The sequence below is a fragment of the Nycticebus coucang genome, chromosome X (assembly GCF_027406575.1).
Source record: "Nycticebus coucang isolate mNycCou1 chromosome X, mNycCou1.pri, whole genome shotgun sequence".
Classification (NCBI taxonomy): Eukaryota; Metazoa; Chordata; class Mammalia; order Primates; family Lorisidae; genus Nycticebus; species Nycticebus coucang.
In genome coordinates this window covers 157,271,501-157,294,949 of record NC_069804.1, presented here as the reverse complement: position 1 = coordinate 157,294,949, position 23,449 = coordinate 157,271,501, and the positions used below count along the sequence as shown (strand labels likewise).

General features: G+C 47.9%; 1 protein-coding gene across 2 annotated transcripts in view; it reads left to right on the top strand.

The window, feature by feature from the left end:
* Positions 1-235: 235 nt before the first annotated feature.
* ELF4 (E74 like ETS transcription factor 4) overlaps positions 236-23,449 on the top strand; it is a 46,801-nt gene continuing 23,587 nt past the window's right edge. For both annotated transcript variants that reach the window (XM_053580586.1, XM_053580585.1), the window contains exon 1: positions 236-460. The gene's annotated coding sequence lies outside the window, so the exon portion shown is untranslated. The remainder of the gene's footprint in view (positions 461-23,449) is intronic.

The following is a 23,449-nucleotide window of genomic DNA, read 5'->3' as shown; positions in this document are numbered from 1 at the left end:
ATATCCCCGCGCTCCACCCCGCCCCCCAACTCCTTTTATCCGGGGCGCCGCCGTCTCACCTGGCATTTGCATCTAGCCCTCCAACTTGCCATTGGTGGCGCGACGTGTGGGAGAGCCCTGCGCCTCACCCGCCGGGACCAGCCTGCAGCGGCGCCGAGGTGAGTCACGGGCGCGGGGCGGCGGGGGCGGGCGGGCAGGGAGGAGAGGCAGGAGGGGGGAGCGAGGGAGGGGGCCGGTGGCCCTGGCGGCCGTGGAGACCGACCCGGCGCCGCTCTCAACTTCCACTTCTCCTTTCGCCGGCGCCGTGTTCCCAGCGTCGCTTGCCAGGCCTGGCTTCCGAGGGGAGAAGGCGGGCTGGCGGGGCTGGGGACCCGCGTCTGGTCCCCAGAGCGGGGAGGGAACCACGGAGACCGACACGGGCCCGGCGATCGAGCCTGGCCCGCGAGCCACTTGGCCTCAGGTACGTCGATAGCGCTGCTTCTTGCAGCCTTCGGGGACCTCGGAAAGTTTGCCTGAGAGCGGGATCGAGAATGCCGAGGCCCCAGAGTGGGGTTGGGGTCCTGAGGGAGGGTGGGAGAGCCGCGGCGTGCTGTTCTTGCACCTCCCCGCGTGTGTGCTTAGGAACGGAGATCCTGATCACTGGGTAGAAGTGGAATCGATTGGCTCCCGGGGCAGCCCAGGTCCCGTGATGGGGCCGAGCATGACAGAGAGCCCCCAAAAGCTCGATGCATGAGCACGGGAGGTTGGGCGGACTGTGGCGAGGCCGCTAGGTAGGTCGGGCAACCCCTCGGGCCTCTAGGGCTAGGCACTTTAGAATCACAAGCACACACATGCACATAAATCTATGACTCGGAGAATTGGATCGCCAAGATAGGGACCTTGGCAGGGGCCAGAGTTTCCCCGTGAGCCAGCCGCCAGCCTTCCCTTTCCCGCTTTCCCGGGTTCTCCCGCCTCCCTGTTCCCTCCCCTGGTGCCACCTAGGGGACTCAGCAGCCACACAGCGTGGGTCCCCAGACGCCAGCACCTTGCTTTGGCGGTTTGGGGGACTACACAGGCAATAGCCAGTCAGTGAATTCCTGACCTCTCCACTGCACCCTAACCCTGCTGCCCTTTCCTCCGGACAATATGCTCCCTGACCAGAGTCACCTCCTGACCCTTTGGCACCTTAGCTCGGTGGGCTTCTCACAGGCTGCAACCACCCCCCCACCACACCCCATCGGAGGGATTTGATGGCCATTTGATTCCTGCCTCTCATCCCTCTACCCGAAATAGAGGCCTGTCTGGTCCTGCAGCTTCTTTTGGTTAATGTTTGACAGTTCATTGTAGCTAATCATTTTAATTAGCTCTTAAAGTGGGGAGGAACAGTTAACCTTGGACTTCTCGATTTTGGCCTGGTGGGGCCTTAAATGGGAGGAGTACTGGGGAGGTAGGAACGGAAGTGAGGTCACCACCACCCCAGCCTGAGCCACCACTGCTCAGCCCCAACAGCTGGTGGGCACACCCGCCCACTGGGGACTCACCTCCAGGTGCGAGCTGACCCCTGCCCTGAGTGCCAAGTTGGAGCAGGGTAAAGGGAACAGTTCTACCTCTTCCCTTTGGGATGACAGGACGCTTTGGTACTGTAAATGCCCAGGGAGCACATATGCCCAGCAAAAATGCCAATCCTTCCTTGCAGTTAGTTACACAGGGTATTCCTCGTTATAAAGTGCTTTCTCAACCATTAATTCAGTGCAGAAGCAGCATAGAAGGAGCTATGTTGAGTTAAATGAAGATTGTCAGGAAGGACTTCCTATCCCCACCAGCTAGTATGGGGAAGAGACTGCCTTGCATGTGGTTGTCTCTGGGGCTGGGTTCAAAGCCAGGGATCTCTTGTTGGGGAGGACCATGCAGCAGGCTCCACGTTGCCACCCTCACCCAGCCTCTTGCTGTGAGCCGAAGGAGTGGCTTGTTTGCAACTATGTCTGGCATTCCTCCCTTTGCTGCACTGTTTGCTCGGTGGTTGCTCAGGAACTGTTGCCCACCCGATGAACTGGGGACCTGAAATCCATCCTCCTCCACCTAGTGCTAAGTGGTGGCATAGTGGCTTCTGTCTCCTCTGTGATACTGAGATCTAAAAATGAGGGGAATGTGATCTGTCTGTGTGGGCCTGATTGATAGTTTGTCCAAAACGCCCCTAGTCCTGCAAAATTGAGAGACCCAGCCAGACACAGGCTGAGGGGATTCCCTTCCCAGGGAAACTTCTGACCCTAAGCTTGGCTTTTATCTTTTCCATACTGCTTCAACCCCAACTTTCTTATTTTACCTCCAGTTCCTAGAGCCACATGAGATTGAAATCCCAGCTGTTTAATTTTCTAGCTGTATGATCCTGGTTGATTGTATGCCTTAGTTTCCTCACCTGTCAATTGAAACCTACTTCATAAGATTACATTAATACATATAAGCTGCTAATTAGTGTGTAGCACACAGTAAGTTCGAGCTGGAGATATGATATGATATTGTCTAATATAGTGCCTAAGAGAAGTACTGGGCCCCAGAGAAGTAGCTGTAAGGAAAATATTGATGTGAAGAAGATAGCACCTTCCTTCCAGGATTGTGTGTACCTTCTTGTGTGGGACAGAGGTGGGTAGGGAGAAGAGATATGTTTTTTTTTTTTTATTAAATCATAGCTGTGTACAATAATGCAATCATGACACATGAAAAAATGCTCATCATCCTTAACCATCAGAGAAATGCAAATCAAAACTACTTTGAGATATCATTTAACTCCATTAAGATTAGCCCACATCGCAAAATCCCAAAACCAGAGATGTTGGCGCGGATGTAGAGAAAAGGGAACGCTTCTGCACTGCTGGTGGGAATGCAAACTAGTATGGTCCTTTTGGAAAGATGTTTGGAGAATACTTAGAGATCTAAAAATAGATCTGTCATTTGATCCTATAATTCCTTACTAGGTATATATCCAAAGACATGTTTTTTTTTTTTTTTTTTTTTTTTGAGACAAGGTCTTAACTCTGTTGCCCCAGGCTAGAGTGCTGTGGTGTCATCATAGCTTACAGAAACTTCAAACTCCTGAGTTCAAGCCATCCTTCTGCCTCAGCCACCCAAGTATCTGGGACTATAGGTGCCCATCACAGCACCTGGCTAATTTTTCCATTTTTAGTACAGACATGGTCTCACTTGGCTCAGGCTGTTCTTGAACTCCTGAGCTCAAGCAATCCTCCCACCTCAGCCTTCTGTACTAGGATTACAGGTGTGAGCCCCTGTGCCCAGCTGAGAGGAGATATTTATAATTTAATAAAATTAAATCATAAACAACTGTAATTTGAAGCCAGGCTGAAATCCCTGAGCCAGTGTGGGTAGCCAGGCACCCCAGACTTGGAGGCTTCTCCTTGCTTTGGAGTCCCCAGCTAGGTTCTGATCTGGATGACCCCTATCTCTTTCGTGCGCTGTCTCTCTTTCTCTCTCTCACACACACACATACACACACCACACACAAACACAAAGGCCTGCCTTGGGATTTGGGTAAATAATAAGAAAAGGGACATTGGTTCCTGTACAGGCTGCAGGTGGCAAGCATGTAGGTTGTCATTTGCTGAGTTACAGAGCAGGAGAGCATTACTTAGGGGCATTACTTGGGGCATTAGCCCCAAGCACTCCTCTGTAGTGACAGGGCTCATGCCTGCCACGCCTCCTGCATATTGCTGGGGTCCCCTTCTCTCCTCTGGGTGGGCTTGACCCAAACCTGGGCTTGATTATCTCTCCTGGATTTCTCAACTTCAGAGCGGTTTCTGGCTTCAATGCCAATTTATTCCCTTTGTGGTTCTCAGACCGAAAACTAGTTCTGCAGGGGAGAAAGGAAGTTCACATGAGGTACCCAGAATCCCATGGGCGCTTTCCTAGGGGTCAGGGGCTTTTCTCATCAACACCAACCTGCCTGCAAATCTCTGGCCGCTGAGCCTCGTGTGTCCTGTAATAGCGACAGCGCTACTAATGCCCTGTAGCTCGGGCCCTAGAGCTGGTTGCCAAGAAACTGCTGGTCGGGGTGCTTATGAGGGTTGTGACCTCATAGGTGCTGCTGAGTTTCACTTCAGCAGACATTTATTAACACCTACTGTGTGCCCAACCTGTGCTAGGCGCTGCTGGGGAGACGAGAGAAGGACATGGTGGGGAAGAGATGACTAAGACACTGAAACAATCAGAGGCGAGGACAAGCAGCCAGGCCAGTGGCTGGTCAGGTGCTAATTGTGCTCCTTGGAGCAGGGGCCAGCATGGCCAGGACTCTGAGGTCAGCGGCAGCTGGGGGAGGGAGGGAAGGCTTTGTGAGTGATGCGGGCTCAAGCTAGACCTTGAAGGGGGGTGGGGGCAGTGAGGGGGAGACTGGGCTCAGCAGAAAAGGGAGAAAAGATGCTTTCTCTCTATTCCCTGGCCACAGACTGACCTTCGAAGCCTGGATAATTGTTTGGCAAATGCGTGTCACATAAAAGACCAGATCAGTGAGTGTGGGTGGCTCAGTGCAAACCCCAGTCTCTACTCCAGGAGATACAAAGTGGCCCAGAGTGCATTGATAAGACAAAGGGTGGCCAGGCTTCCCTGCCACCCAAGCTGAGGGGATTTCATTTTGAACTCCTCCATCCCCACAAGCCCAGTAAAGGGCAGTGGGGAGGAGAGATAGGTGGCACCAAAGGGACAGGAGAACTGACAAGCCACAGGTGTCCACAGGGACATGGGCTGGCTGGGTCCCACTTTTCCCAATGGTTCTGGAATTTCTCTGGAAGCCCAGAGGTTCAAGTATAGGAGAGAATTTTTCATAATTATTTCCCCCACAGGCACTTGGGAAGTAAAGGATCTAGTGAATCCCATGTGTTTGTGCCTAGACCACCAAGGACTAGACACATATTTGTTCTGCTGGTTATGTGTATCCTGAACTGAACATGGAGGGGACTTGGCCCTTGTTGGATTTAATTGGATAAATACACCTTGAAGTCCCTCCTACCCCACCCACATACACACTCATCATTTTTCCTCTCTCATTGCCCTCTTGCCCTGCCCGCCCCCAGCACTTTTCAACAGTGAAGGACATAGCAAGTGCCCTGACTTCTTGATAGGAAAATGTGTTTTAAGGTGAGTTTCTTGGCAAAGTGACCCTAAGCCTGCTCCCAGGGTGAGGAGGAAGGTCAAGTAGCAAGAAAGAGTTTTTCATGTAGGAAGATCTGCAAGGGAAAGTGCTAGAACATTTCTCAGATGGGCTAAGGGAAGCAAGAAGTGAAGTAGCTTGCCCAGGTTGAGCAGGCTTTGCCTTGGGTTCCCACTTTGTGGATAGGCCATTTTCTTGTCCTAGGGTTGGCACTTCCTACCTCTCTGAACTCCTGCCTCTCCTGAAGCTTCCTATCCTCTTTCAATCTGACCCAATCCTTGCCAAGAAATTTTATCATCTAGAAGAAGAACAGCACAGGCTGTCTGTATTCTTTTGTTCTTTTGTATCCCAGACCTACCACTTGCTGCTTGTGTGACTATAGGCTTATTACTTAGGCACTCTGAATCTCGGGGCCCACCTCGCAGGGTTGGAGTGAGGATTAATGAGATGGTGCATGTAAAGCAGCAGAGTGCCTGGCACATAGTCACCATCCAGTAAGTGTTCACTGTTATTATTATTCCTGTGGCGATTATAGTTTTGTTGTTATTTTCCCTTCACACATCTTTGACATTGATAGGCTCCTGGAATCAACCACTTCTCTGGCAGTGCTGGCAAGGCATGCCACACCCATTCCTGAAACCAAGAGGGGGATTTTCCTGGTTTTTCTGCTAAAAGTTTAACTGTGCCATCACACAGGATTGGGGAGAGGATGTGGTACATGTGTGTGTATGTGTGTGAGATAGAGAAGAGCAGTGCTGTGTGAAAAGTGAAACTCAAATCTTTAATATTTGTATTAACATTGGCATCTTTATCCCTTTACTGTTTTCATCTTGAGTATATTTGCTGCAGAAATAAAGTAAGTTAATTTCTTTGAGGAAAAGGTCTAACATTCTACCCCTGGGTGATTTAGCAATCACCGGTTTGTTGACATTACCCTGCCGACTATAGAATCTTTGGAGCCAACCAACCAACCATTGGTCACTTTCTCCCTCTTTCACTAGAATAGATAATGGGTCCATTCTGGGCCAATACTGGAGGCCTAGGGTTGAGGCTAGGCCATTGCCTTTGCCCAGAAGAGCTCCCAGTGGGCTGGGGGCCATTCCTTTTATGTGGCCTTCCCAGAAAGTAACTTGGAGGTTCCACTTGCTATTGATTGGACTTTGTTTTTTTCTTTTTTTGAGACAGAGCCTCAAGCTGTCGCCCTGGGTAGAGTGCCATGTCATCATAACTCACAGTAACCTCCAACTCCTGGGCTTAAGCCATTCTCCTGTGTCCCTCCCAAGTAGCTGGGACTACAGGCGCCCGCCACAACACCCGGCTATTTTTTGGTTGCAGCCGTCATTGTCGTTCGGCGGGCCTGGGCTGGATTCGAATCTGCCAGCTCAGGTGTATGTGGCTGGTGCCCTAACTGCTTGAGCCACAGGTGCTGAGCCTTTTTTTTTTTTTTTGAGACAGAGTCTCACTATGTCACCCTGGGTAGAGTGCTATGGCGTCACAGCTCACAGCAACCTCAAACTCCTGGGCTCAGACGATTCTCTTGCCTCAGCCTCCCAAGTAGCTGGGGCTACAGGCACCTGCCACAACGCACGGCTATTTTTTTTGTTGCGGTTGTCATTGTCGTTTAGCAGGCTCAGGCCACGTTCGAACCTGCCAGTCTCGGTGTATGTGGCTGGCGCCATAACCACTGTGCTACACGTGGCAAGCCTGACTGGACTGTTTTTGCTTGAGGAGTCTCTGACTACCTGTAGGGACAGGCAGCCTGGGATAAACTGGACCACCCTGAGTGGAGCACTGCACTCAGTCCCTTGGTCCCCACCTACCAGGTTAGAACTGCTAGGCCTTGGGGGATGGGAGGGTGGGCAATTAATCTTAACCTCCCCAAATTCCTGATGACCTGATAACAAAGAGGTACTTAGACTCAGACTTAGGAGATAATCTGTCTTTTTTCCATAAGGCCCTCTGAGGATAACAGCCTAGTTGAGCTCCACTGATTCTGTGAGAATCTATGTATAGAAAACACCTGTTTCATTAGGTGACCACTTTTTTGGCGTCACACTGATCCTAAAAACACACACACACAACAGGCCTTGCTCAGAAGGATCTAAATCCAATTCTAGACAATTCTAGAGCTGTAGTAATACACATGCGCTTAGCCCCATAGTAGGCAGGAGCTCATATGCCAACCATCCTGGGGTACTTCATGTCTGTGGATTAGTTGATCATGGGTCCATTGGTTGTCCAGAGAAAGATTATTCTTCTTCTTCAGCTTCATTGCAGAATGCTGCCTGGAGGCAAGGGCACAGATGGCCTTTCAAAAGAAGAAAGGGAGACCATTGGTTGTGCTCTAGGGCCACTCCATGCTCAGTAGGACAATAGCATTGGCACTGGAGTAAGCAAGTGACAAAATAACACAAGCCCATTAAAATCAGCACACTAAGTAAGCACCAAGGTTGAGAATTTGTCTGTACTGGTGGCATCAAGGAATCTTTTTTTTTTTTTTTTTTTTTTTAGGAGAGCGCATAGGCATTATTACTTCTTTTGTTTTTTACTACCATTGCAGAGTAGTTACAGAGTACAGTTACATAGCAATGTTATGGAATAGAATTATGTAGTGTTTGTCATTATTGTTCTTAGTGTTGTTGTGTTATTTCATCCAATCTGGGACCTTCTTCTTCCCTTTTATTTAACAGTTTTGAGGTAATATTGACATACAATAAGCTTTATGTGTTTCCAAGTGTACAAGTTGATAATACTTGACATATACATATACCTGTGAAACCATCACCACAATCAAGAGAGGGGCATGTGCCTCACTCCTGGAAAGTGTCCTCATGTCCCCTGGCAATCCCTCCCTCCTGTCCTCAGACAACTACTGTTATACTTTCTGTCATTATTGATTAGTTTGAATTTTCTAAAGTGTTATATAATAGGAGTCATATATAGCGTGCACTCTTTTTTGGTCTCACATCTCTCCACTCAGCATATTTATTTATTTGTTGTTGTTGTTGTTTGTTTTTTGGGGGGATTTTTGCAGTTTTTGTCCGGGGCTAGATTTGAACCCGCAACCTCTTGCATATGGGGCTTTTACCCTACTCCTTTGAGCCACAAGCGTCACCCCAGCATATTTATTTTAAAATCAACCCAGGTTATTGTATATATCAGTATTTCATTCCTTTTTATTGTTAAGTGGCATTCCATTGTATGGATAAACTATACATTGTTTATCCATTCAGTCGATAGGCATTTGGTGTTTTCTTCCAGTTTTTAGGCATTACAAAGAAAGCTGCTTATGAATATCTGTGTACAAACCTTTTTATGACTATATATTTCCTTTTACTTGGTTAAATACCTAGGAGTAGAATAAGTGAATTATACAATAGTATAGGTTCAACTTTTTTTCCCCTTTTTTTTAGAGATAGAGTCTCACTTTATTGCTCTGGGTAGAGTGCCGTGGCATCACAGCTCACAGCAACCTCCAACTCCTGGGCTTAGGCGATTCTCTTGCCTCAGCCTCCCGAGTAGCTGGGACCACAGGCACCCGCCATAATGCCCAGCTATGTTTTTGTTGCAGTTTGGCGGGGGCCGGGCTCGAACCAGCCACCCTCAGTATATGGGGCTGGTGCCCTACCCACTGAGCCACAGGAGCCACCCTCAACTTTTTTTTTTTGAGATACTGTTGTTTTTAGCTGGCGCCAGTGTATGTGGTGGTGCCATAACCACTGTGCTATGGGCACTGAGTCTAGGTTCAACTTTTTAAGAAACTGTCAAACTGTTTTCCAAGGTTCGGCACCTGTGGTTCAATGGTTAGGGCGCCGACCACATACACTGGGGCTGGCGGGTTCGAACCTGGCTTGGGCCTGCTAAACAACAATGACAACTACAACAAAAGAAAATTAGCCAGACGTTGTGGCGGGCGCCCGTTGTCCCAGCTACTTGGGAGGCGAAGGCAAGAGAATCGCTTAAGCCCAAGAGTTTGAGGTTGAGGGCAACATAGTGAGTCTCTGTCTCAAAAAGAAAAAAAAAAAGTTTTCCAGAGTAGCTGCACCATTTTACATTTGCACCAACTGAGAATTCCAGTTGTTCTGCATCTTCACTAACACTTGGTATGGGCAGTCTTTTTACTTTTAGCCATTCTAATAGGTATGCAGTAGTATCTCACTGTGGTTTTAATTCGTATTTCCCTAATGATTGATGATGCTGAATATCCTTTCATATACTTGTCATCCATATATCTTCTTTGATGAGGTATCTTTTTTTTTGTTTAGCGAGCAGAGTTCAAACCCGCCAGGCCCGGTGCACAGGGCCAATGCTCTAACCATTGAGATACAGGCACCCAGCGTTTGGTGAGGTATCTTTTCAAATCTTTTGCCCATTTTTAAATTGAGTTGTCTGTTATCTTGTAGTTGAGTTTTTGGAGTGCTTTATATATTTTGAATACAAGACCTTTATCAGATACATGCTTTGGAAAGACTGGCTTGTCTTTTCATTCACTTCACAGTGTTTTCTGAAGGGAAGTTTTTAATTCTGATGAAGTTTAATTCTGAATCAGTTTTTCCTTTTATGGATCAAGCCTTTTTTTTGAGACAGAGTGTCACTTTGTCACCCTCAGTAGAGTGCCTTGGCCTCATAGCTCACAGCAACTTCAAACTCTTGGGCTCAAGTGATTCTCTTGCCTCAGCCTCCCAATTACCTGGGACTACAGGCACATGCCATAGTGCACAGCTATTTTTTAGCATTGGGGTCTCACTCTTGCTCAGGTTGATCTTCAATTCCTGAGCTCAGGTGATCCACTCACCTTAGCCTCCCAGCCTACCTGGGATTACAGGTGTGAGCCACTGCGCACAACCTGGATCATGCTTTTGGTCCTATATCTAAGAAATCTTCACCTAGCCCTAGATCACAAAATATTTTGTCTTACATATCTTTTAGAAGTTTTATAATTTTAGGCTTTACATTTTGGTCTATGATCCATTTTGAGTTAATTTTTCTGTATTGTAGGAAGTATGAATCCAGGCTCGGTGCCTGTGACTCAAGTGGTCAGCCACATACACCTGAGCTGGCGGGTTTGAATCCAGCCTGGGCCCGCCAAACAACAATGATGGCTGCAACAAAAAACAGCCGGGCATTGTGACAGGCGCCTGTAGTCCCAGCTACTTGGGAGGCAGAGGCAGGAGAATCACTTGAGCCCAGGAGTTAGAGGTTGCTTTGAGCTATGATGCCACTGCACTCTACCCAGGGTGACAGTTTGAGGCTCTGTCTCAAAAAAAAAAAAAAAAAAAAAAAAAAGAAGTATGAATCCAAATTTATTTTTTTTGTGTACGGTTACCCAATTATTCTAGCACCAGTTGTTGAAAAGGCTATATCACCAATCCACTGCTATTGTCCTTATATATGTAAGTTAATTTCTGGACTCTATTCTATTTCATTGATTGATTTACTTGTTTATCTTTATGTCAATACCAACGTTTTGATTACTGTAGCTTTATAATTTTCTTTTTTCTTTTTTTTCTTTTTTTGAGACAGAGTCTCACTATGTTGCCTTCAGTAAAGGGTCGTGGTGTCACAGCTCACAACAACTTCAAACTCTTAGGTTTAAGCGATTCTCTTGCCTCAGCCTCTCAAGTAGCTGGGACTACAGGCACCCGCCACAACTACTTTGTTGTAGTTGTCATTGTTGTTTGACAGGCCCGGGCTGGGTTTGAACCTGTCAGCCTTGGTGTATGTGGCCGGCTCCCTAACCTCTGAGCTATGGGCACTGAGCCTAATTTTCTTTGCCCAGGCTAGAGTGCTGTGACATCAGTCTTGCTCACAGCAACCTCAAACTACTGGACTCCAATAATCCTGCTTCAACCTCCCAAATAGCTAGGATCATATGCACTTGCAACCATGTCCAGCTAATTTTTTTTGTAGTGGTGGAGGTCTTGCTTTGTTGCTCAGGCTGGTTTCAAACTCTTGACCTCAAGTGATCCTCCCACCTCAGCCTCCCAAAGTGCTGGGATCACAGGCATGAGCCACTGCACCTAGCCTTCATTTTCCTTCAATACTTGAATTTATTCTGTTTGCACTATTTTTTGTGGTAGCAAATATGTTTTGCCTTGCTTTTTAAATCTTATTTTATAATCACGTTTATCTTTGAAGGTACTATTATTTTAGATTATTTTCTTTTCATTGATATTTTTAGGCTGAAGAGTTCCTTAAGTTTACTATGCATTTGTAAAATAGGACTATTTATTATTTGGCCTTTGTTTGTAACTTATTTTTGGTGATTGGGTGCATAACTATCTTCCCCATCCATCATTTCGTAGACGTCAATTATATCCTTTTTCAGCCTTGTCTATCTAGATCACCCAAAGCCTCTTTAAATAAGATTTTGTTCTCATATAGTTATCCTCACACTCCATTCTCTTGAATCATTTTAGCTTTTAGACCATCATGAAGTCTTTCCTGAGTGTCCAGTGATCAGACTTGCAATCAATATTCCCAGGGTAGAAACACTTATTTTGTACAAAGAGAGAATGCTTTGATGATAACCTGATCATCTACAACCTTCTCAATGCTACTTAGAATAAATGACTGTAACTGGTATGTGTTGCCCCTAACAGAGGCTTGGAGCATGAGAGGAATTTTTCTTTTTTTTTTTTAAAGAGACAGAGTCTCATTTTGTTGCCCTTGGCAGAGTGCTGTGGCATCACAGTTCACAGCAACCTCCAGCTCTTGGGCTTAGGTGATTCTCTTGCCTCAGCCTCCCCAGGCGCCCACTACAATGCTCAGCTATTTTTTTTGTTGCTTTTTGGCCGGGGCCAGGTTCAAACCCGCCACCCTCGGCATATGGGGCCAGCGCCCTACCCAACTGAGCCACAGGCACAGCCCCACAAGAGGAAAATTAATGGTAGAGCCCTGGAGACCTTTGTTCCCCAACTCTACCCCTACCCTACGTCTAGTCTGTAGCCCTAATATCTATCCAGACTCGTAGTCTCATTTCTAGAGATCTCATTTGGGTTGAGAATTTACACGGACTTAATTCATGAATACTCAGACGTGTTAGAATCAGGAGACGAAATAAGCCTTGATTCCACGTTTTTTACTGCCTGTTGGGGGAAAGAAGAGCTACATATGAAATAATGAAAAAGCAATTCAAAACCCTGTGGGATTAAGAGATTTGCATGGTAGAATTTATGAGCTATGGGAGTTTAGAGATTGGGATTCCGTGGGTGTGAACTATAGTTGTCAGGGCATAGCCAGCTTCATGGGGTTGGGGAACTTGGTTAGGACCCTGCTGGATGGGCGCTATTTGATTAGCCAAAAAGGAGCAACAAGGGCATGGCAGGCCTGAGAAACTCTGTGAATGAGCCTGGAATGTTCCCTCAGGGGACCATGAGGAGACCACTGGGCTTGAAGCCCAGGCTTGAGTTGGGAAATCATGGGAAACAAGCCCGAGTAGGTAGGGCGGGGTCAGACTGTGAAGGACCTTTGGAAACCAAGCAGATGAGTTTGGACTGGAAGGCTCTGCTGAGTCTGGCTGGTGTGGCCACAGCCATAGATCTAAATGTGTGTCCTGGAGTAGGAGTTGGCACCAGCTCAGAAGCTGAGGGAGGAGCTAGGCAGAGGCAGGGCCAAGATTGGAACTTGATCTTCGTCACTGTAGTCAAGTGGGCTTTTTGTTGTACTAATCCTAGTTTTTAGCTTTTCAAAGGACTTTCGTGTCCACTCCACATAGCTTTCTAACAGAGCCCACAGGCATGGGGCGTATGGTAAAGACTAGCTTGCTCAATGGCTACTGATGTGATGAGAGATAGAACCACTGAGAACACCCTCTAGCTCACCTATCCCACTGGTTTGGCCCACCACTGGCCCTGGAGCCCCTCCTCGGGTTAAAGCAGTATTTTCCCAACCTTTTTTATTTCACAGCACTCTTGAAACTATAGTTAAAATTCCACAGCACACTTGCATTATATTGATCAAAAAAAGAGTTTTAAAAAAGAATATACTTACTGTGCTTTGACCCTTTTTTAAAAATATATATATTTTTTTTTATTGTTGGGGATTCATTGAGGGTACAATAAGCCAGGTTACACTGATTGCAATTGTTAGGTAAAGTCCCTCTTGCAATCATGTCTTGCCCCCATAAAGTGTGATAAAAATAATTTTTTTTTTTTTTTTTTTTTAGAGACAGTCTCATTTTGTCGCCCTCGGTAGAGTGCTATGGCGTCACAGCTCACTCCAACTCTTGGGCTTAGGCGATTCTCTTGCCTCAGCCTCCCAAGTAGCTGTTGAAAATAATTTAATTAGTGATTTTTAAAATTTTTCACAGCACAGCTAAGATCCTTTCATGGTATACCAGTGTGCTATGGCACACCAGTTGAAAATTACTGGGTTAAAGCATGATAGCTCCATATGATCTTCTTTTTTTTTTTTTTTTTGTAGAGACAGAGTCTCACTGTACCGCCCTCGGTAGAGTGCCGTGGTGTCACATAGCTCACAGCAACCTCTAACTCTTGGGCTTACGCGATTCTCTTGCCTCAGCCTCCCGAGCAGCTGGGACTACAGGCGCCCGCCACAACGCCCGGCTATTTTTTTGTTGCAGTTTGGCCAGGGCTGGGTTTGAACCCGCCACCCTCGGCATATGGGGCCGGCGCCCTACTCACTGAGCCACAGGCGCCGCCCATCCATATGATCTTCTTAAATGAAAATATATTAAGGATAGATATGATACTTAACTCAATGTCAGATAATAACACAGTAATAGTAAATGGCTTATGATTTTTCTGAGTGGTAGGAAAGTCTATTCCTGGGGAGATGAGATGGTAACCTGAAAGTTTTCATACAGGGAAAAAACATGGAACTCTGACAGCTAGTAGGGTCAGTAAGCCTACAAGGAACTCTGGGTAGCATGAAATCTCCAGTGGCAAGGGGACCCAAGACTGTGAAAGCCATGTGACCTGGTTACATACCCCATTTAGTGGGAAGATTGCCTTAGCAGAGCTTTTCTGTACTTTCCCACCCAAGTGCCTCAGACTATTGAATTGTACTCTAGAGACCTAGAATGGCATAGTCTCATAACAGTTTCTTAGAAGTACGGCATTCAGTCTTAAATATGAATGTTCCACTCTCCTATCTCAAATAAATATTCAATGATTTATCAATGAACACAATGGAAGCTTCTGAGGCTAGGTGAGGTGGCTCGTGCTTGTAATCCTAGCACTCTGGGAGGCCGAGGTGGGAGGATCTGTTGAGCTCAGGAGTTCGAGACCAGCCTGAACAAGAGTGAGACCCTGTCTCTACTAAAAATAGAAAAAAAAATTACCCAGGTGTTGTGGTGAGCACCTGTAGTCCCAACTACTTGGAAGGCTGAGGCAGGAAGATGGCTTGAACCCAGTAGTTTGAGGTTGCTGTGACCTAGGCGGATATCCCTGGCAGCAGAGTGAGGCTCTATCTCAAAATAAATATATAAATAATAAAAACAAAATGGAAGCTTCTGGAAGATGAGTTGGGTCTCATTTGAATTGTGTCTGAATTGTGGCCTTGACTCCCAGTCTGGGGCTTTGTTAGCTTTAGTAAGCAGGCCTTGTCCCTGTGGGACCTGCCTACAGGCAGGTCAGAACTTGAACTTTAGGCCAGGTGCGGTGGCTCACGCCTGTAATCTTAGCACTCTGGGAGGCCGAGGAGGGTGGAATGCTTGAGCTCACAGGTTCAAGACCAACCAGAGCAAGAGTGAGACCTTGTCTCTAAAAATAGGTGGTCATTGTGGAAGGCACCTGTAGTCCCAGTTACTGGGGAGGCTGAGACAAGAGAATTGCTTGAGCCCAAGAGTTTGAGGTTGCTGTGAGCTATGATGCCACGACACTCTACTGAGGGCGACAAAGTAAGACTCTGTCTTAAAAAAAAAACCTTGAACTTTCATGATTTTAGCCCAAAGTGCTAGAAGGGAAATCCATTAATCTAAGCATCTTCATTGCATGCTGTCCTCATCACTGTCTCCCTCCTTGGTTCAAACACATTTGATGGAAAAAATCTATGCCCTTTCTATTGTCCTCATGGAGATTAAAAAAAACTTAGACTCTTATGTTCTGGGGAAGGTCTTTTAAGTTAGCTCTGGCCTCATCCTAGCCTTTTGGTGGGTGTGCAGATCTTAGGGCAGGGTGGACACAGACAGCTTGGGATCCCCGAGGCTCAGAATTCTGAGTGTGGAATGACCAAGACTATGCCAAGAGATTTCCCAGCCTCACCTCCTCCATATCACTCAGCCTGCAGCCCCTCATTCAGCCCTTCCTTTAGCTTAGTGTTTACAGTGATCTTTAATTAAAAATAATAAATGAATCTGCCTGGACTCTCAGAGCCTACCAGCCTACTGCTGTTCCCACTTATTCCCAGGTGGCTGAGGACAGAAGAACCATCAAGACATTCCAGGCCTGCCTCTGTGCCTGTAGCTCAGTGGTTAGGGTTCCGGTCACATACACCAGGGCTGGCGGGTTTGAATCTGGCCGGGCCAGCTAAACAACGACAACAAGAACAAAAAAATAGCTGGGCGTTGTGGCAGGCGACTGTAGTCCCAGCTACTGGGAGGCTGAGGCAAGAGAATCTCTTAAGCCCAAGAGTTTGAGGTTGCTGTGAGCTGTGACGCCATAGCCCTCTACTGAGGGAGACATAGTGAGACTGTCTCAAAAAAAAAAAAAAAAAAAAAAAGACATTCCAGGCCTAAGTTAGCCTCCTCAGCAGCCTAAGCCTTTCATTCCTGTCCCCATAGCCTACGGATAGAGATGAGGACAATTTCAAAAGAACACAGGCGCTCCCAGCTAGGGAAAGCTCTGTGCATATTCAGGTTTCACTCTAGCAAGCAAGGCCCCAGGCACTGAGGGCCTGCGCCAGGCAGCAAGTCTTTATCCATACCTGCTGCCTGCCAGAGGTGCAGGGGGGGCTCCACGCTGCGCTGCCAGTGCCTTTAGTGACGAAAGAGCAGGTAGGGCCCAGGGCAGGCTGTCTGGGCTGGGCAGGGCGGGGCAGCCGGCGGGGTGAGGCCCAGATTCCCCAGGCTGATAAGGCAGCCTGTAAACACCCAGCAAGGGGAGGGGGCAGAGGGCAGGCAACCAGATGGCAGGAGAGGGGGGAAACCGGAGCCCAGATCTAGCTGCAGGAAGTGGGGCCTGATGTGGAAACATCGAAACATCCTGTCCAGTGGGGACTAGACTGGTGGTCATTGGCGATCACTCCTCCACCATGGAGGCAAGCTCAACGCAAGGTGGGGCTGCCTACCTGGGCGCCTGGCCAAGACCCTGGCTCCTGACATCTCAAAAGGAGATGATCAATGGGTCTCTATTTGGGGTTGCTCTGCTACCTAACACTGCTGGGTGGGGCGGAGGCAAGTAGAGAAGCTGAAGCAAGCTTACCCTCCATAGAGAAACTCAGCAGAAGGACTATCCGAGAGAATTTGACTCTCACAGGAAAATCCTGATCATCACCGTCAGTGAGCAGCATCAATTCCAACACCTAATTGTGTCAAAGGCTTCCTGCAGCGGGGCACTTCATTCTGTTCTGTCTTGCAGTGCTTTCTAATTGGAACCTTGGAGGGTCAGAACGCACCAAGCCTTATCAAAGGATCACCTAACTCATTCACTTCACTTTACAGCTGGGAACACTGGGATTCAGAAAGAAGTAGGGACTTGGCACATTAACGGCAGACCTGCAATTAAAACTCCTGCTTTGGACTGTTTTTCCACTGTCTACCCTAATGCTTTAGTTTTAGCCTCCAACCTTCATGCTTAGGGCTGGACCTGCTGTGCACACCCACTGAACCTGTACTTATTCTTGTTTAGGATTATAGGGAGACTGGGAGGAGGAAAGAGCCTCAGAATCATAAATCAAAAGACCTCAACTTGTGTGGCCTTGGGTGTGCTGCTGCCCGTCTATAGGCATCAGATTTAAAAAAAAAAAAAAAAAAGCGTTCTTAGATACAGTTCACATAGCATAAAATTCATCCATTCGCAGTGTACACTTCAGTGATTTTTAGCATATTCACAAAATTGTACATCTATCACCAGAATCTATTTTGGAACATTTTCATCATCCTCACAAAATAAACCCCATACCCATTAATACTGTCCCTATTTCTCCTCAACCCCTGGGCCTTTGTTTTTGTTTTTTTCTCCTCATCAGTCAACTCTATGGGCCTCAGTTTTGAAGAGACACTTGCTATAGACATGTTTGGGGGCAGAACCTGGCAATATTGTTTAGGTAGATGGGCTAACTCAGTTTACTGGGAACTTAGATACCTACCACAGAGAAGAAAGAATAGGGTGGGCCCAGTGATCAAGCCCCTGGCTACAGGCCTGGTACCTATGAGGTGTTCAAGGCTGACTTTCCATAAATATTTGAATAAACATGTGAACCAACACCTCAAGATAAGAACTCAGACTTACATTATGTATAAGCCAAGACCAAATGTATATTTATGGGGCAGGAACCATGGCATAGCTACTTTAGATCTGATACCAGGAAACTCTCTGGAAACAGTAGGCCCCTGAGGTATAGGACAAGTCAGCTTCCACATCAACAGAACTGGAAGTCTCCTACTACAGTCCTCCTTCTCCACAGCTGGCCACAGGAGCTCACATGGTCACCATTTTGGTGTAGACTTGGCCCAGGAAGTTAGTATTCTCTTACGAGATGCAGCAAGCATTGGTTTTAGATTGAGGCCTCAAGGGTCATGGGACACAGTCCTGGGAAGTTTTTTTTTAGGGGACCCTGCAGGGGCTCAGAGGCTTCCAAGTTGAGAATTGTGAGCAAGCCCAGAGCTAGGGATCCTAGCAGATAGATTGGTCCCCGGCTTAGGCAGAAGGAAAAGCAGGGACTTGGAGATCAAGGTCATACAGGTCTGGGTTTGAGTTCTTCCATTCTTTGGCATCAGGCCTTGGTTATGTTACCTAATCTGTGAGCCTCACTTCTGCTATTTTAAAAATGGAACTGTTAAAACAGAATTATTACCAAAACAATAGATTTTACTGAAAACAAAGTTCAACATATGTTGGAAATAAACCTGGGTTCAAACCCAGTGCTACTCCCTAGCTACTTTGTAAGGATGGTGTAAGACTGAACAGAGATAACGTATGTCAAGTGTCTGGCACAACACCATCCCCACAGTCTGTACCCCAGTAGTATAAATCCCTGCCACCTTCCCTGTGCTCTACCTTGTCACCCTGTAATTTCTCTGCCTGGCCCCCTTCCCTAGAAGCAGGAGGAGCAATATGAAGTGATATCAGAGGGCGCTGAAGAAAATCTTGCCCACATTTACACAAGCACCCGCGCCCCTCTGCTCCTCCCCCAGCAGGCCATGGCTAAGGCCACAGTGGCCACACCCACCATCCCGGGCCCACCACAGGCTTAGATCAGTTCCAACTCCACAAGTGCTCACCCTGAACTGGCATGAACCTCAAATACTTCCACCCTCTCCACCCAGGCTCAATGTGCTTTCCAAACACGTGCCACCAACTTTGAGCCAGGCTTGTCACCAAACCCTAGCCCTGGGTTTGCACTGCAGATGGAGGGAGGGGCTGGCAGGAACCCAGGTGCATATCCAGATGCTGTCTCTGAGGTTTCCTTGGCGTCCCTCATGCCAGCTGTGAATCAGTATTCACTCCAACCCACAAGGGTAGAGAAGCAGGCACTCCTCTCAGGGGCGACAGGGCCTATCTTTGGGGAACTGGTTCCTATTTGTCTTGAGGGGCCATGGAAGGAGAGAGGACAGGGAAAAGGGGGACCCCGCTCTCTTGACAAGAAGTCTGTCTGGAGAGGGCTCTTGGCCTTAGGTGCAAGAGATTAACTTCTCAGATCCTAGAGCGGTATCAAGGTCATCTCATGAAGTTTTGGCTGGCACATCCAGAACCATTATTTCTAGGAGTCCCCTTAGCTTCTCTCACAACTCCTTGAACCTCGTGGAACAATAACACCATGAGGGGACTAAGGTGATTGTGTCCACCCACCAGTAGACTCCCATCCCAGGCATCAAGGCTTCTAGAAACAGTGTCATGTGTTCTGGCCTGTCCCTAGGAGGACTCGGAAGAGGTCCAGGACCTCAGGCTGTTACTGCTGTTCTGACCCATGGCCTTGGGATGGTCTCACCAAGCAGATCACCTGCTGCCTGCAGGATCTGTTATAGGCACACAGACCTACTGCTAGGAGCCCCACCTTGCAAGTGTTAAGTCACCACACCAAATCATCAGCCACTATAGAATGTGAGAGTTTCCTGTTCCATCACCCAGAAAATGCCAGTACCCTTGACACACATGTGATATAATCCACTTGACCCTTGAACAACATGGGTTTGAACCTCACAGGTCCACTTTCACGTGGATTTTTTTACAGTATTTGCCAGATGCATAAACCCACATTTTTTTTAAATAAACCCACATTTTTGGAGGACCAACTTTTCATACATTGTGGGTTCTGCAGAACCAACTGTGAGCCTTGAGTATCCTCAGATTTTGGTACACCCAGGGGTCCTGCAGCCTATGCCCTGCAGATACCGAGGCATAACTGGACTTTGCTCGCCATTGTTGCCTCTGTCCATTGGCACTAGGGACAAGCCCCCTGAAAAATTATGAAGTGACATAGATTTCAGTGTCACTTGGTTCTCCAAATTAATCCCTCATCCTTGGCCTGCTATTAGACCCTCTTGCTTCAACCCGTCCCTTCATGCAAAGCCACCTGGGGCTAATCCTTACTGGACATTGACCTAAGCATTTATATTCCATTTTTTTATCCACTCCTCTAAGGCTAGGCTCACTCCACCCCTGGGCAATAGCTAGGTAAAATGGTTACGTCATTTCTACTCATCTGGTAGCAGGGGACAGTTTGTGGAAACAGCCCCAGTCTCCCTCCCAGGTAATGCATCAGTCTGTATCCGCCCCTTAACCCAAAGCTGCCGGTAGACCTGCTGCTGGGGCGTCCCCTTGTGTAGCCAGCTGTCTCCTCAGCCTTCCTGTGAGGGATCCTCCCCAGTCGCCACTCAGGGCCCCTCCCCTCTCTGCACTCCCTGACCTGTGCGAGGCAGGGGCGGGGCTGGGAGGGCCGGCAGGCCCAGAAGGGGAAACTGCTGAAACCCCTGGGGCAGGAAGTGGCAGAGAGGGGCTGTTTCCGGCCGGCAGAGCTGGGGTGCGGTGAGAGGTGGCCCTATCGCCTGCCCCACTGCCTGTCGGCTGTGGGCCCTGGGAGGCTGGGGAGAGGTGAAAGTCCTTTCCTTGCTACCCCTTCTAAAAAAGTGGAATCTTTCAGCCCACCCAACTGAGGCCATCTTCATTTTTCAGGGAGAGGAATTCAAACAGTAGGACAGACAGCTCGGCGGAAGGGCAGGGCAGGGCACGTGAGTATGGACGAGGGCCCACAGGGGCAGCAGAAATCCATAGCTGGGCAGGGGACCCTTCTGCAAGCTTTGGTTCTGAGAGTAGATGATCAGGACTGGACCATTGGAAATGCAACAGATCACTCTCTAAATCACAGGGCTAGAAAGGGACTGAGACTACCCAGTCCAACCCTCTCATTGTGCAGATGAGGAAATAGAGGTGCATAAAGCACAAGTGACTTGCTTGAGGTGACATCATGGGCAGAGCCAGGACCAGAACTCAGGTCTCCTAACCCTGAAACAGGACCTTCTTTCTGATGAAAATCTGCTAAGTTGTATTTGGGGTCCCACACGTCCTTCCAGGCACCTCCATCCCCAAGTGTTGTGTGACATTCTTCTCAGAAATGAGCTTAATGAGTTCATTCACAGTCTCAGGGTCAGCAAACTTTTCCTGTAAAGGTCTAGATGATAAATATTTTAGGCACCGCAGCCCATATGAACTCTGTCACAATTACTTACAAGGCAAAAGTAGCCACAGACCATACATAAACAAATGAGCATAGCTGTGTCCCAATAAAGCTATGTGTCACAAAATAGCCTTCTTTTTTATTTTTTCTCCCATTGTTTAAAAATATAAAAACCAGGGCCAGATACAGTAGCTCATGCCTGCATCCTAACACTCTGGGAGGCCAAAGACAGGAGGATTGCTTAAGGCCAGGAGTTCCAGACCAACCTGAGCAAGAGTGAGGCCCTATCTCCACACAAAAAATAGGCCTATAGTCCCAGCTACTTGGGAGTCTGAGGCAGGAGAATCACGTGAGCCCAGGAGTTTGAGGTTGCAGTGACGCCATGGCACTCTAGCCTGGGCAACAGAGTGAGACTCTGTCTCAAACAAAAAATGTAAGAAAAAAATTCTTAGTTCACGGGTCATATGAAAACAGACAGCAGGCTGGATTAGGCATTTGGGCCGTAGTTTTCAATCTCTTGCTTGGTCTGAGACGTCAAGCTAAGGTGTCATGAGGAAGAGGAGAGACCTACCAGCAGGTGGGGAGGAAGCTGAGAAGGCTTTGAAAAGGTGACATTTGCTTCAGATCTAGAACTGCAAAAGTTGGGGGAGGCCATATCAGGCCTAGGGGACAGTGTGAACAAAGGCACAAAGATGGTGCAGTCACTGTGAAATTTAAATGTGTTCTGCACATGTGTGGCCTCATTGTTATTTGCCAGCCTGGATCTTCAGCTGCTGTGCGTTCTGCTGTGTGTGCCAGAGGAAAGGGGTGGCTTTGTTGAGCTGCAGGGAGACAATGAGGAGGGAAAGAAGAGGGGTCACCTGGAAGTCACTGGTAGGAGACAAGCGGGAGACCAGCATTGTGAACTTGAGCAAGTCGATTCCCCGAGTCGGGTAATAAAAGAGGTGGGTGCAATCATCTTTCAGATCCCTTTTAACTTTGATATCCTGGGACTCTGACTCAAGGACAGGTTTTATTTTATTTGTTTATTTGCAGTTTTTGGCCGGAGCTGTGTTTGAACCCGCCACCTCTGGTATATGGGGCCGGCACCCTACTCCTTTGAGCCACAGGCACCGCCTTCAAGGGGAGGTTTTAATAGTGTGGGTGAGAGAGAAGGAGGAATCCAAGGAGCTTTCAATGAATTTCAGAGCTGAAGCTGCCCTCCCTGTCTGGCCAGGCCTGAGAGGCTGTCTTTCTGCCTCCGTGTAGGGGATGCTGGAATATGGGCCTTATGCCTGCAATACTGCCCTTTGTTTTTGCTGGCCTGGGGAGTGGCTAGTGGAGGAAGAGGATATTTGGGAGGGACACCCAGTGCCAAGAAGGGAGTGACCCCACCACAGCACCTCCCACACAGGAGAGTCCCAGATCTGATCAAGGAGCCATGGTATTAGTTTCTAGGACACACTGGCAGGGCCTTCACAAAGAACACTAGCCCTTCAATAAAAGTTATCTGACTTAATATCCTGTTGGTGCCCAGTCACAGATTACCCCAGTTTGAAAAAACCCACTAATTAATTTAATTAGTATCTGGTCAGTGTTTCTGTTGCCTCTCTCCCTCCCCCAACAATGGAAGCAATCAGGCCTTTCTGGGGGCTAGGGTTGGGTGTCATTCTAAGTCACCATTCATTCAGCACATGCCACTCTCTGCCACATCATTATATTGCACCAACTGTTCTAGGTGAGGCCAGCTCATTCAGCCACTGGGTGCCTGTGTTTGCCCCTTCTGCCCTTAGCCCCACCTCCAGATAGAATGGAGGCTTAGCAAAATGACTGTCTGCCCCTCCCCATTATTCCTAGGGTTTTCAAGAAAATCCCAACTTCAGAATGTCCAAGCTGAATACACTGCCCTGCCATATTTCCTGCCCCACTCTGTGTCTTTTAACATTCTTACAGCAAGAACAGGCTGACATCTTGGTGTCCTCCATAGCTACTGTATTGGGCTCATACCCAGAGCAAACTGCTCTTCCCAAAGAACTGCTTTGCTGAGTGTGGTGGCTCACACCTGTAATCCCAGCACTTTGGGAGGCCAAGGTGGGAGGATCTGTTGAGCCCAGGAGTTTGACACCAGCCTGGGCAACATAACGAGATGCCATTGTTCCAAAAAATAGTTTCAAAAAAATAGCAGGACTGAGCAGTGCCTGTGGCTCAGTGGGTAGGGCGCTGCCCCATATACCAAGGGTGGCAGGTTCAAACCCAGCCCCGGCCAAACTGCAACAAAAAATAGCCGGGCATTGTGGAGGGTGCGTGTGGTCCCAGCTACTAGGGAGGCTGAGGCAGGAGAATCACCTAAGTCCAGGAGTTTGAGGTTGCTGTGAGCTGTGATGCCACAGCTCTACTGAGGGTGATAAAGTGAGACTCTGTCTCTAAATAAATAAATAAATAAAATAGGCTCGGTGCCTGTGGCTCAATCCGCTAAGACACCAGCCACATACACCTAAGCTGACGGGTTCGAATCCAGCCTGGGCCTGCCAAACAACA